This window comes from Rhodnius prolixus, unplaced genomic scaffold, assembly GCF_049639745.1.
Source record: "Rhodnius prolixus isolate KJV_2025 unplaced genomic scaffold, Rpr scaffold_37, whole genome shotgun sequence".
Classification (NCBI taxonomy): Eukaryota; Metazoa; Arthropoda; class Insecta; order Hemiptera; family Reduviidae; genus Rhodnius; species Rhodnius prolixus.
In genome coordinates, this window is record NW_027411587.1 from 659670 (window position 1) to 674488 (window position 14819).

Below are 14819 nucleotides of genomic sequence, written 5' to 3' on the forward strand. Positions count from 1 at the left end.
AGTACGCTGACTGAAATTGCCTTATTTTATTAGAGAGGAAGCTTACTTGTTCTTTTAGTCCTTTAACAAAATCTCCAAAATCAATTTCCAAAAAAAAAAAAAAAACTTAGAAAGTTCAAGTTTGGATATTAGCTTTAAGTTGGTGAAAACTTTGCTAGAAATTACCTAAAACATTTTAATACATATTTTAATCAAGCTATTGACAATTTTTATTTAGGTATATCGTTAAGTTATTCCGTTAAATTCGTCAGAAGTTTTTCTGTATTTATTAGAAGTAAACTCTTTTCAGTCAAGATTTCTGAGTTGCCGTTCTGAGTACCGTTGAGAAGACAGTAAAAGTTAAATTAAACAGACCTGATTTAAATATGATTAAATACGAGTATGTTAAACATTAAACTTTTCGAGAAATTAAGTTTCTGAAAGTTACGTAACCACTAATTTAAATTATTAATATAATTTTGTTTTTTTGTTATAAATCGGATCTTCCTTTTAACATAATCTTGGTTTATGCAAGTAATTACTGCTGAAATTAGTAGGCTAGCCCGCTACCGAATGCATCACAGTGTGTTCTCTACAGCCAGCTCAGCATCTGCTACAATTTATAATGATGCTGCAAAAAGCCTTATCTTGTAGAATGAGAAGAAAGATGAGCAAGTACGGTGATATTGAGCTAGGGAGAGAAGTCGGTGGCTGTGAAAGAACATTACCGGCACCTGGTGGCTCTTCTACCAGATCTGCTCCACACTTTGTCGACGTTTCTTTCGGTAGCCAGAAATTACCTTCAGAAAATGCACACTTCTTTACCAGGAGGTTTAGTTCTTTTCAGTTGCTAGTTGTCATCGTGGACGTAAAATAAGAAAGAAGGAAGTGTACAACTTATAAAGTCTCCCTCTCCTCTAGTCTGGCTAGACAGACTAGTTACCTCTTTCTTCTTCAACTAGTTTCCTAACAAACTAGTATAGACTTGGGGAAGAATTATAAAAAACGTTTTTTCTTATCTTCACATCAGAATAGCCTCAACAAAATTACTTTAAAATCACTTACTATGATGTACGCAAAAAACTTATCTGGTCGTTTTCATTATTTCAAAAAAAAAATCTTCATTATCTTTTATATATTCCTCGATTATAGGACCGCAATCATGCCTAGATCTTACCAAGAGCCCCATATTTCACGCTATTGCCATTTATGCTCTTAGCACGCCACTCATAGATTGTGTCATCTCATGTAAATTATCTTGACTATTGACTAGACACCCGTCTGAACACTTTCATAACATCCTCTTACTCCAGTTATAACAACAATTATGGTGATAAATTTCTTCAAATGATTACGTATTCTGTAAATAAAAGAATTAAATTGACAGATTTTAGGGTTAATGTCGATTCAACCGTTGGTATAAAGGATTTAGAATGTTTTACTCCCTGTAGTGGTTCCAACAAATATTTGAAACATCACTTATAATGCTCATAAGAAATAATAATTGATGTAACTTCTTAGAAAAAATTCCAAAAACTCAATACTCTTTACTTTTCTTGTAATCTTGATTCTTTTCAAATTCGAAATTTTTTGCAATTTTCTCAATATTTTCTTACATATAGATTTGTATTTAGATGCTAACAACAGATAGAATGATTCTGCTAAGTTAGATTATACAATAACATTATTACTGGCCTAAATTGAGCAAAGTTAATATTTAAAACAAAAAAAGTGATGCAAAGATTAGATTCTGCAGGAATTTGAATTTTTAATTTAACTCAGTTTTATTATTATTTTTTTAAAATATTAGGAGAAACCTCCTCTTGTTGATTTTAAGCCTTTCTTTTGTATCAGCAGCCTTAACTTAAAAAAAGAGAATTAAAGGAAGAAAATTAGAGAGGTGGAAAGTTAGTATAGAGGAAGGTCCTGGCCCAAACAGATTACGTGCGGCAAAGTAAACCGCAGACCTGGGTGTCTGGGTCGACCGCCCCTCTAACACCTCCCAGCTTGGTAACTACTCTCGCCTTGATCCCTCTCTAACCCTTCCTAGTATAAATTAAATATTCTACAGAATCATGGGAGGTAGTCTTCTCCTATTACTCTTTGTTTACAAATGACTCTCACCGGGGGTGTTCCGCTATTCGAAAATATTCTCTAATACGATCATCTTGCACCTTATCGTTAAATTTGTTCATTGTTTTTATATTGGAATATCGTGAAATCTAATTCCTTAGTTTACAAAAAAAATCCCTATGTACTCAAAGAAAAACGACATAAAGGGTCCAGAACTTTAGTATTGATTTTGACTAAATTCTCGTAAAACTTTCTGAAGAGTCCGCTCAAACCAAACAAACAATCCATGTTCCTTAAAAACGTCCTATTTCAATCACAAATCCTAATCCTAATTTCCTTAATCCTAAACAATCCGTCAAGAGATTGATGAATTTCTTCTTCTGATTCAAAGACTGTACTAAAGGGATCTTGCGTAAATTTCATTACCAGAAAGATGCATGCTAAGAGAACAAGGATAGATCCAACCTGGTTTCTTTGAGAAACGTGTAAGATCCAACAACATTTCACTACCCCACACTTCTGGGCGGAACCCCAATCAGCATCTTTGCACTGCATAATTATTAATTGTGTGAGGCCATCCACTCCTGAAACACAATATACAAGGTACCAACTGGAAAATTGAGACCAATGTGTGATAGTAAGACGCTTGAAGTCGTTACCTTTCCACTCAGATTTGAAGAAAATATTTAGTAGATGACAGTCTAGGTTAGAACTAGAACCTGTGGCAGGACCCATTATCATGAACCTGCTTCGTTCAGCCATCTTCAGATAACCAGTTGCTCACTTGAACTTTTTTCTGAAACGTTTCTTAGACAGTAAATTGCAATAGTACATCACTATCTCCAAGCGTCCAGTACCAAAAATGATCGAAGAAATTAAAGTGAAACTATTATTAATATTGCAAGACAGAGGAAGAAGAAAACTTACGTAAGTGAAACGATGTCTATTTTGTGGCCAATGTCTACAGACGATTTTACGGGGCAGCAGCACCCTAAGGTTACTTCACGAGAGATAATCAATCGGGTACATCTTCTTCAGTTGAGATTCATTAGTAAACAAAGCTCTACTCTGCCACTCTAAAAAAAATGCGTTAAACTAAAATCTACTATTCCAATTAATGCACCTTCTCTTCGTATAAATATATAATTAGTTTTTGTTCAGAATGACAGCTATCTTTCCCGGCCACGTAATAATAAAGGAATATCTTACAAGATAATAGTTAGACCTGCGTTTTTTTCATTTTAAGTTATTTGGTTTTCAAAGAAACTTCGCAATTCATTTAGAAAGAACAGCTAAAAATATTTTTCTCATTTCAAAGGTCTTTTTATTTTGGGAAAAATGGGTTTCATAAATTTTTGACAAATGTTACCTTCGGTACAATCCAGTTTTACTTCAGGTACCTTTTCGATATGTTCCACTTCATCGTAGAAGAGGAAGAAATAATTTGAAAAAACACAATACAAACAAATGTAAACACTATAAAGAAATTTACAAACTTTTTTTTCTTTAATAATCAACCAACTTTGAATTAGTTTAACACTTTTATTTTTATCTCTTTCCTTTGTTTGCGAAATTCGAATGTTAAAATGTTTTTTGGCTACTTTTATCAATAAACTTTCCTGGGATGTGATTTTGATGAGGCAAAAGACAAGTGAACCGAAAAGAGAAGATTATTGAAAAGGGGTTAGTCACAATATTGGCCTAAATTCTTCATTGGCTTTGACATAAATAAATGAGTGGCAACTCCTCACATTCAGCGAACTGAAATGGCTAAACTGGAACGGAGAGATGCTTTTTCTATTAAAAGAGTAATTTGTAAATCTTTTTCACTCTAATTTTCTCCATTATATATCTACCATATATAGCAGTAGTTATATTTAGTGGAGGAATTCAGTCAGGTCAAATTGTTAACTTTTTTTTTTTGGAGGTTTCCAATTTAGTCTTTATAATTCTTAAAGAGTATTAATATCTAAGTAACTGCAAAATGCTTTACCGATTTTATTGCTTTGAAAGATCTTGTCTTATTACTTATTTTCTGAATTTGGCGCTTTTTCCCAAGGTTTTCTTGGTCAAGTTACCTTTTAATTAGTATACACAATTAAAAAAAATTTATGGTTTAAAAATAAAACAAAGTAATATTTTGTATTTTTCTCTTAATAAATTGTCTAGTAGCCACTGTGTAATCAAAAGAACTATAATTTCCTTATTTTCTGATCTACTACTTCCAAAAATAGCGTAAAAATACAATGTTAGAAACAGAAAATAAGGAAATTCCAGAAAAACTAAGAAAGATTTTGTATTTTTCCCTACTTTCTGATCCTCTATACATCGTTGTAAGAGGTCGTAAAACCAGCAGACCAAATTTGTATAATACACGCTTGGTATAAAACTACAGAGTTCGAAAACGAAAGTAAGGAAATTCCAGAAAAAATAATGAAGATTTTCTGTTTTTCCCTAATTTCTGAACTACTGGATCCAAAAATAGCCAACTTAATGTATATAATATACGCTTAGCAATAAAGCAGAACATTAGAAACAGAAAATATGGAAATTCCAGCTAAACTTGTGAAGATTTTGTATTTTTTTACTTTTTTCTGAACCTCTACTTCCAAAACTAGCCGACTTTGTGTGAATAATACACGCCTGGCATTAAAGTACAACGTCAGGAACAGAAATTAAGGAAATACCAGCAAAACTAAGATAGATTTAGTATTTTCAACTTCTTTCTAACGCTCTACTTCGAAAACTAGCCGACCTAATGTGTATAATGTACGCCTGGCATTAATGCACAATGTTAGAAACAGAAATTAAGGAAATACCAGCCAAACTAAGATAGATTTAGTATTTTTCACTTATTTCTAACGCTCTACTTCCAAAACTAGCCGACCTAATGTGTATAATGTACGCCTGGCATTAATGCACAATGTTAGAAACAGAAATTAAGGAAATACCAGCCAAACTAAGATAGATTTAGTATTTTTCACTTATTCCTATCGCTCTACTTCCAAAACTAGCCGACCTAATGTGTATAATGTACGCCTGGCATTAATGCACAATGTTAGAAACAGAAATTAAGGAAATACCAGCCAAACTAAGATAGATTTAGTATTTTTCACTTATTTCTAACGCTCTACTTTCAAAACTAGCCGACCTAATGTGTATAATGTACGCCTGGCATTAATGCACAATGTTAGAAACAGAAATTAAGGAAATACCAGCAAAACTAAGATAGATTTAGTATTTTCCACTTATTCCTAACGCTCTACTTTCAAAACTAGCCGACCTAATGTGTATAATGTACGCCTGGCATTAATGCACAATGTTAGAAACAGAAATTAAGGAAATACCAGCAAAACTAAGATAGATTTAGTATTTTCCACTTATTTCTAACGCTCTACTTCCAAAACTAGCCGACCTAATGTGTATAATGTACGCCTGGCATTAACGCACAATGTTAGAAACAGAAATTAAGGAAATATCAGCAAAACTAATGAAGATTTTATATTTTTTCCCTTTTTTCTGAACCTCTACATCCAAAACTAGGCGACCTTGTGTGTATAATACACGCTGGTCACATAAATACTCTGTTCGAATTCGAAATTGAGGAAATCTAATCAAAATTAGTGATGATTTTGTATGTTTTTCTATTTGTGACCTCTACTTGCGAGTCTAGCCGGCCTATTGTGTATACATTGTATTCATTGACCTGTTTCTAACATTGTATTATTTTATTATAATACGAAATATAATCGTACATGCTTATCCAAATTCTTAATTGCTGTAAGACGTTGGACAGGGCTTATTTAAGAAAGAAGCATTCATCTTGATTAGTATGCACGGTGCACAGTCAGCCTAAAAGGTAGTTTCTTTAAATATGCCATGTTGTTCGTCGACTCGCTGTCCTCGTTTGCTTCCTTGAAATGATTTTCTAATCGCGTTTCATGTGCAATACGTAGTCAATTCCGAATACAGCAGTGTTTACGTAAACCCGTCATTTTGCAAAAGCAGTGAACATTTTAGCGGGTGGATTCAGGGCTATATACATTCTTTACCTGTGACTGGTGTGACATTTATATAATAGGTATATAAAAATACGCCCGTATTCGAATGCTACGTGATGTCCAAATTTCAAAGCAATCGGTGAAAAACTTTCGAAGATTTGAGATTTTGAACAAACGAATATTTTTTACATTTTTATTTGTATAGGTAATTTGCCAATTACCCCCAAAATAAATAGGTGCAATATTGAGCTAGTAACTATAGTTTGTTAATAATTATAATATTTTTGTATCTTTATAAAACGTAATATGTACGGAATTACGCAGTAGACCTAACGTTACTATAGATACGGCTAAACGCCTCCCACTCTTTGCGCTCCATCTCCAGAACTGTTAATTGAATGCAAAATTGCATAGAACCAAATTTGAAGAGAATTTTATGCTCTACAATTTTTGTAATAACTTTAAATGTCATTTACGGTAAAGGAAACGAGATATTTACCCAAAAAAAACAACTATTTTCGTGACCTTTGACCACTGATTTCCGGTGACGCGTACTCGAGATTCTATGACCCTTTTGAGCCAACTTATAAAATGCCAAAACAAAGATTTATACAAGTATTTATAGCTTATTAACTTCCATTCCGAGGTTAAATCCTAATTTTTACTGGGGAACAAAGAGGATCTACAATAATGACAACAAAGAACATAAAAAAAAACAAAGAAAGCACAAAACATTTAGTAACCTGGTTTAATTTAATTTTTCTTTAAATTTAGAAATTTGAAAGGAATATCACTTTGGGCTGAGCAGTGTTTCAAGTGGGCCGTACATTCCTCCTTGTTGAGATCTTGTTTTAATTGCCTCCTTTTTGGACATTCCAGCGTCCAGTGCAGCGGACCGGTGCAATAATGCTACGGTATGCACAATTTATGCCACGGTACTCCGGGTACTTGAAGCGTATGCCTTGCCTGCTCACCTAACAGTATATCTTTAAATTAAATTTGAAACATTTCAAATTGCAGTGTAATGAGTAATCAGAAAAACTGACAAAAAAAGTAGAATAATCTTTTTTATCTTTAGATTTCCTGCGATTATAAAAGTTGATGATTGATAAATCCTAATTCGTTATCATAATTATGTATAAGTAAAAGTATTAACTTAATCTGTATCATTAGTCTAGTTGATGTTTGTATAATTTAATTTGCTATAGGCTTTAAAAAGCGGAAGTTATTATATTAATAACCATTCTGACTCAGTATGAAAAAAAAGGAGCTGCAGAATGCAGTGGCAGGGCTCTGCAAAGGGTAACAGAGTAAGACTGTATACTGGATAGAACACTAATTAGAAACACTCAAGGATCAAGGGAATGGCTGGGAGCATTAACTGTAATTATTATTTTTTCCTGAGAGGGAAAACTAAATTTTTCCAACCCTTTTTAATATACAATAATTACAGAAAACGTTTTAATACGGTTCTGTTCTTAGTTTTGTTTGGAACAGTCGAGTTATATTGTTCTAAAAAAATATTTAAATTGTAAGAAGAGTTTTGTAACGTTTATCAATGTGGCATAACATTAACTAGACACAACAACATAACAAACTTTGGCATTTAGAGAGCCAGAATCAATCTTTTGAGTATTTGGCATTACCGTCCCTCCAAACAAACAAAAAGTAATAATCAATAAAAGATAATAGTATTTAACAAATAAAAAATTACGATTAAATTAACAATTACGAAATTAACATTTTACGATTAAAAAGAAGTAAATTAAAATTAATTATACAGAGTTAGTGAAAGTAAATTTTCCATTAGAATGTAATAAACTTTTTGAACAAATGCTTCTGCATCAACAAACTGAAATAATTTACCATCTACAATGCTCTACTTAGAATCATATCAGCTATTCTCTTACACATTCATAGACAGTGAAGAACAGTTAGTAGTCAAGTTCGATGCAATTGATGATCTCAGGGACTTGAGCGGCATTATGCTATTTTTGTTGAATTCATGTAGATAGATTCCTTTCCTCCTAAGGCTTCTTCATGTCCGGGTTATGTAGAAGTCCTATTTGGGGAGAAGGCTATACTACCCATCCTTGGGAAAATTCCTTTGGGTTGGCCCCTGTTAGTTTGTCTGCGAGAAAAACACTCCTCATCCATAACAAATGAGTATGATCTAGGCTTTTGCTGTATGATCTCTCAAGCTTTAATTTTTAGAAAGCTTTAGGTTTCACGTCTTAAGTTTTTTAAGGAAAAATTGTATGAGTGTAACTTCATTACAAAATTAGTCACAGTATATAAACTATTTCTTAATTACTTTCGGTTTTGTCTTAGTTAATTTAAGGGAGCAATTTAATGTGTTTTTTAATATGGCTTAATATCGGTTGTAATCTTTCAATGTTTGAAAGTTCTCCAAAAAGCGTAGTTGCAGCTGTCCACCGAATAAAAGAAAAATATAAATTTAGAAGGATTTTACTAATTTTATTTCTTAATGAAATGTATGAGTCATGTAAAATATATTTAGCCGATGGAAATGGCTTTGCTATTTTAAAAGTATCTATCAAATCTCACTCTTGAATTTTTTTGTTTCCATATGTTTTAAAAAAGGTTTTCCACTTTCATTCTAAATTTGGTTTTCATTCTTTTTTTACTGGCAGGAAAAGTATTGCGATTGTATCTATTTTCCGGTTTTAAGCTTTCATCGCAAATAATCATTCGTGATGTCCCCTGGGGGAAAAAAAATTCATTGGAAGAGAACTGGATTTCAATCAAAATAACTAAAAATCTTTTCAATTAGGTTGAAATTACTATAATGCAAATCTCTTAAAAAGCCAAAATGTTTGAATGAAGCACTAATCATTAGAATATTGAATCTACCCTTTTCACCAGATTTGTATGCCTATGGACTTCAGTCTATTGCTAAATCTAAAGAATTTATAGAAAGAAAATGTTTTGAGTCAAATGAAGAGGTGAACGAAGCCTTAGATGATGTAGATGAGCACACATTCCAGAATTACACTCCATTGTGGATGGAATCTATCTTTGGGAAAAAATTGGTCAAATGCATTGAATTCAACTGATAATACTTAACAAAAATTTATTAAATTATTTATTATTAATTAATTAATTTATTTATTAATTTACTTATTTATGGTTTATTAAAATCCAGTATTTTACTGCCAAGTCGAAAGCTTGGTGTAAACCGTGTCTTTATTGGAATCTATTAGAATTTCTCATTTTACGTCAATATTATTGCCAATCTCAATCGAAATAGATGACCGCGTAGAGCCCCTTTGACTCCCCGCAATTATTGTAATATTTTGCATCTTACGGATGATGATTGAATCTGCCACAGCATTCGGTTAACTAGACTAAAATTTTAAGTTATCATTTTCTCTGCAGATCCTCTTGAACTGTGAGATACCTAATTGTTGGAGATGATCGGCTTGGATACCAACAGGGGCAAGATCCCTGAAGACATGGAGCTAGCTCACTTGGAACATCCGTCCTAAAAATAAAGAATTTTTTTGCAGTATAGAATTTCAAGGATCAACTATGGAAACATTTTAAACTTTCAACTAAAATTTCGTCTTAAATAAATATAATTGGGCCAATCAGAATTTCTGTAAAATAAATTATAGATTGTTTAACTTTAAAAATGTTTTTCGTTTAAAGTAGTAGCTACAAACTCCAGACAGGCGATCGTTATTCATGTCAGTATTCATACTTTTCAAATGTTACAATTTTTATTTTTTGTAAATACGATTACAATAAAGTGAGTTTTATATCCCACTATCTGTAGATTGTTAAATTCAGTGAGTTTACAGTATTTTTATTTTTTTGCGAGAAACCGTTGGTTTTCCATGAGATAACTCTGATCAATGTCAAAATATAAATTGAATGTGAGTAAATCACCGTTACTGTAATAAATCTTCTATTTTCAAGTTGAGTGTTGCAACAGAAAAAAACTTGGTTTCAAGATTCAAATAAGGAGTTCTTTCTTCTTTTTTTTCAATCAGTTTAATTTAAAAGCTCTGTTTGATGTGGCTGGCTACCATTAAAGGGCAATTTGTCACCAGTGAAGAGGAAAGCCTTGAAACTATTTAAGTGAGTTAGTGGAGGATAGGGGGCACTGCAATCAGTTGCTGGCGATATGGGAGTCTCCTGTTTTCTGTTTGAAAATTCATCCATCTTTTGGCCTTAACTTATGGTTTTATTCACCATCTATTGTCTGTTTTACTTATTTATTGTATATCTCTTCCCATTCTTTGGACAAATTAATAGATATAAAACTAATACTCGTGATAATTTCTTAGTATTGTTTACACAGTTTTTACTTCCATTGTTAAAAAACTGTTTTTGAGAGAATTATAGCTAAAGCAGAATATTTGTGTGAATAGACGAGTATCGGGGCGCAACTGACGATCTCTGAGGTGCTTGTTTAAAGAAGCTAAACTATTCACTTTGTGCGGCTAGGGCTAGCTTGTGCTTCGCTTGGAACGCAGAACACTTCTTGATATCTTGCACTCCCGCTTTTTAGATGAGATAGAGAAACGTTTTTACTTCGCTTAGAGACGCTTGACGATGCTTTTTGTACAGAGTCTCGCTTTACTGCTTGCAATATTTGAGATATTTTAACCACACTCAGCCAGACTGAGCATAAATGTTTTATCTCATTTTCTCCTCTACTGGAAGTAAAATTTTTGAAATCCACTTTTCTCTAGAAATGCTTTTGAGATCACTCACTCACTCCCTCTAACTTCTTTGTGTATGTACACTTTTAAGTAAAATAAGAAGACCGAACATTGTGAATTCGATCAGCTCGTTTTACGATACTATGGTTTTTTCGAATTTAGAAATATTACAGTCGGTAGAATTTCGATCTTTGTATTTACCAGAAGTTTTGACCCCAGTATTGTTAATGCCTGGTTCTCCCGCCGAAAGTTCGTATGTTAATTTAAAAAACAAATTTATACTAACCACTATAATTATTTTTTCTTAAACTCTGGTCGGTTTAATCAATGCTAAAGTGATATTAAATCTGTTGCGTTTATTAAGACACTTATATAAAGTAAAAATACGATAATTATCTTTTAAATTTTTGTAGATAAATCCACAAAATATAAATGTATATTAGCTTCTTTCTTTGTCGCAGGATTTCAAGGATGAGATAACTGCGGAATGATTGAAAATTTCTGCCTCAAAAGAATTAATGAATTTAAGCCCTACTAACATTTAGTAAAGAATTGGAGGTTGAAAGGAATACAATAAGAGAAAGTTACGTGAGTTTTAACATAAGATTTTTAAATTATTTAAATTGATGCCACTTTAAAAGAACTTTTTTTTCTTTTTCAAATCTTCAGAACTAAATTCCTAAAGAGCGAATTTCAGAAATCTGGCAGGAGTATCACTTCTCCCATAGTAGCTTGTAGGAATAAGTTCAGAATTACTGCTCAATATAGCTTGCCTCCAGTAATCCATTTTATGATGTCATAAATAATGTTACAAAACTTTCACGCTGTCTTCATCATGGAATAAAAACTTTGCCTTAGCTAATCAAAAGAATTAAAGTCACTTCATATTATGGAAGTTAGTAATTAAAATTTTGGCCATCGTTCCATCCAATCAATTTATAACTTCACTTTTACATTTTCCTTTTTTTTCTTCTAGACATAAATGATAACCATTTAATATATTTGAATAAAAGCCGGAGAAACGAGGTTTGGGGACACCATTAGAAATATTAGTTGGAGTCTGTTAGTTCTTTCCTTCATTTCCTTTAGTTCTTATCCTCTTTAACTCTCCAAAGAGATTGCCTTAAGGACCTCCTGGCCCTTTTTGAATTATTTAACAGGATTCTTTACTCTTGCTGTAACGATTTTCTATTATTTAAAGAGTAATAAAAATAATGAAACACTATCAATAAATTAGATATTTATATATTCAGCTTCTTCTGTTTGTTTTAAAGTAAAGATTTAAATTTCAACACAATCAATTGTTTCTGATAATATGTTTAGGATATTTAGATGACATGTCTTTTAAATAGCTTTAAAATGGATTGAATTGAATTGAAAAAGTTTATTTACAATTTAAAAACAGTTGTACAAATATATATACAAAGGAGGTTTCAGGCTGCAGTGCCTTTCATTAAAATGAAAATTAATGAATTACCTCAAATAATTAAGTAATTACTGAACACTCATTTAGTAAATTAATTACTAATTAAGTAATTAGGCTTATGGCTGTGTGAGGTCCTTAGATGTCAGAAGGGGAGCAGAGTTTACGGCGCTAATTCTGGAGATCTAAGGAAAACTGGCTGCAGCATTGACAGAGCTAGTTGTAACTCATTTGTGCTACTACTATTATAAGAATAATAGATTCCGAAGAATTATTTGTCGGCCATCCAGGCCACTGGCTACCAATCCTACGAACATTAATTCCAGAAAGTGTGATCCTGTCTGGATGACGTTCTAACTAGGTTTGGTAAGTATTCTTTGGTGGCTCAGGACCAAAACGTAATGAGTTTGGCAGATAATAAAAATAAATAGGTAAGTAAAGAATTCTGTTCTAAAGAATTGTGCTTGGCAAAGTCATTCAGAATATTTTCAGCAAAAGAAATTCATTGAGAATTAAGAATCAAATAATTATTTTAATTATATGATTGGCTAACAACTGGCATTAAAACCAAATTAATTATTTGCAGCTTAACAAAGTCCATTAATATTCTAATGTACGAGACAGCTTTGTAATAATGTAGCTGTATAAATGTTATTTACACAGTATTAAGGCAAGATTTAGTATTGCAATGACAGCATTTTAATTTAGTATACAGAATGAAATAACTAAATTTAACAAAATTTATGGTTATATTAAGTTACATAACGAACTTCCAGCCAAGAGATTTTTTTTGTTTAAAAGCACTTGTTCGAGTTACAATGTCAAGGATTTTCTAAACAAACGTTTTTTAGGTATAATCTTCTCTTTGCGAGAGATCACATTTCATGTAGTAACTATGTGTTCCTTACTCCTGTTACAATTAGTGGAAGAGGCCAGTTTTAATCGACATGGACACTCGGCCTGTCTAAGGTCTGAACCGCAGCTATTTACAAAGATTTTAGGGACACATTGAGAACTGTGCCACTTGCCTTAATCACAACGTACATTACTTTTGTTATCTCGTTTATTTATTTACATTTTGTTTCTTGTGATTCATTTTAAAAGTTCAATTCTGTTATTTAATATTCTCCTATCTTTCCGAGCTAAGGCAGACGGTAATACCATGACATAAAGTGTATTGAATTTTAGTTTTATTAGTTTGAAATGGATATTTGCATAAATATAAAAAATTAAGCATTTTTATTATTTTATGAGAAACATCCAATACACAATACTTTTATGATAAAAAAAATTTGAGATATATGTTACATGCAATAGTAATGTATTATTTGAATATTAATATGATTCATATCTATAAAAGTTACGCTACCTGAATAATTTGATTGGGGTTACTCTTAATAGCATTGCAGGACGTCTCGCGTTTCGCTCGTTTCCAGTTTAAATTTTAAATCATTCAATTCCTAAAAGTTTTTTTGATGGGACTACATTTAAGAACTGTAAAAATGGTTTTATTTATTTTTGCCTCATGTTGTGAATTTAATACTTATAAATGGGTTTTGATGTGTAAACTTTAGTAAAGTAAGATTTTGAATTATTTTTTTTCTTTTTGCTAAATTTATTGTCCAGAAAGAATGGCAAAATATATGTGTAAGATATATGTGTAGGAGCCAGAACCGATATTTATGCGGGGTTAGATATGAGCGGCCGCACACTGATCAAACTAAATCGTCCGAACAACCTCGCTCCTCCGCCCCTTGCAAGTTCATTCAGGCATAAACGCTTTTCTTCACCTCCACCTCCTTGCTGGCTGTCTTCTCTCATTTAGAGTCTTTAAATAACCTGAAAATTCCTGTATTGCTCTCTCTCTCTCTCACACACACATACACAACACCTGAAGGTACTTTTTTTTTAAACTTTAAATATAGGAGAGTTGTATTGGTATGTAAAAAAGGAAAGTCTATTTTAGGCGAGGTCTTTAATATCCATCCAGGGATAGGTATTGGCCCCCGGAGGCAGTTCACTATATTTTCCTCCATCCTACTAATAAACCGTTTAAGTAGAAGCCTTAGGCAGGGAATCGAACCCAATTTCACCTTTCAGCATAGCTATATCAACCATTTTCTAAAATTTACTAGCTAGGGCTTTTTTTTAAGAGTTTTTCTTTTCAATTTTTTCCATGCTACTTCTTACCGCTGTAGCTTAGATCGGACCTTGCTCTCAAAAATCATAAACTTCGCGGTTATTCTCTCTGTTACTCATTCCTGTCAGTCAAGTCGGGACTAGCTAATCAGCTGTTAATAGCATTATTTTATTTGCAACTTATTTTTCGATTGCATAGATACATGAATAGAATAGAATATACATATATAAACGAATATATATTGCACTTCAAGCCAAACCATCTTCCGGAGATAATAATATCAAAGGGAAATTACCAGATTAAAGATTGGACCAAACATGGGCATCTAAAACAGTAACAACATTTTTGTCATTTTGATTTCTTGTGTTTTCTGAGTGATAAATATCCATTCATGTGCCTTCTTATAATTCGCTTAGCAATTTATTTGAGAGAGAAGAGTGTAAAATGAATTTATTGAAAATCAACACGTACAGTTACTAAAAAAGTAAATATTTAGACACTTTATATACCTA

The 14819-nt window shown here is 32.2% G+C and overlaps 1 protein-coding gene across 3 annotated transcripts in view; it reads right to left on the minus strand.

Moving 5' to 3' along the window:
- Positions 1-14819, minus strand: part of LOC141448466 (lachesin-like) — a 187170-nt gene that overhangs the window by 118972 nt on the left and 53379 nt on the right. The window lies entirely within an intron of this gene.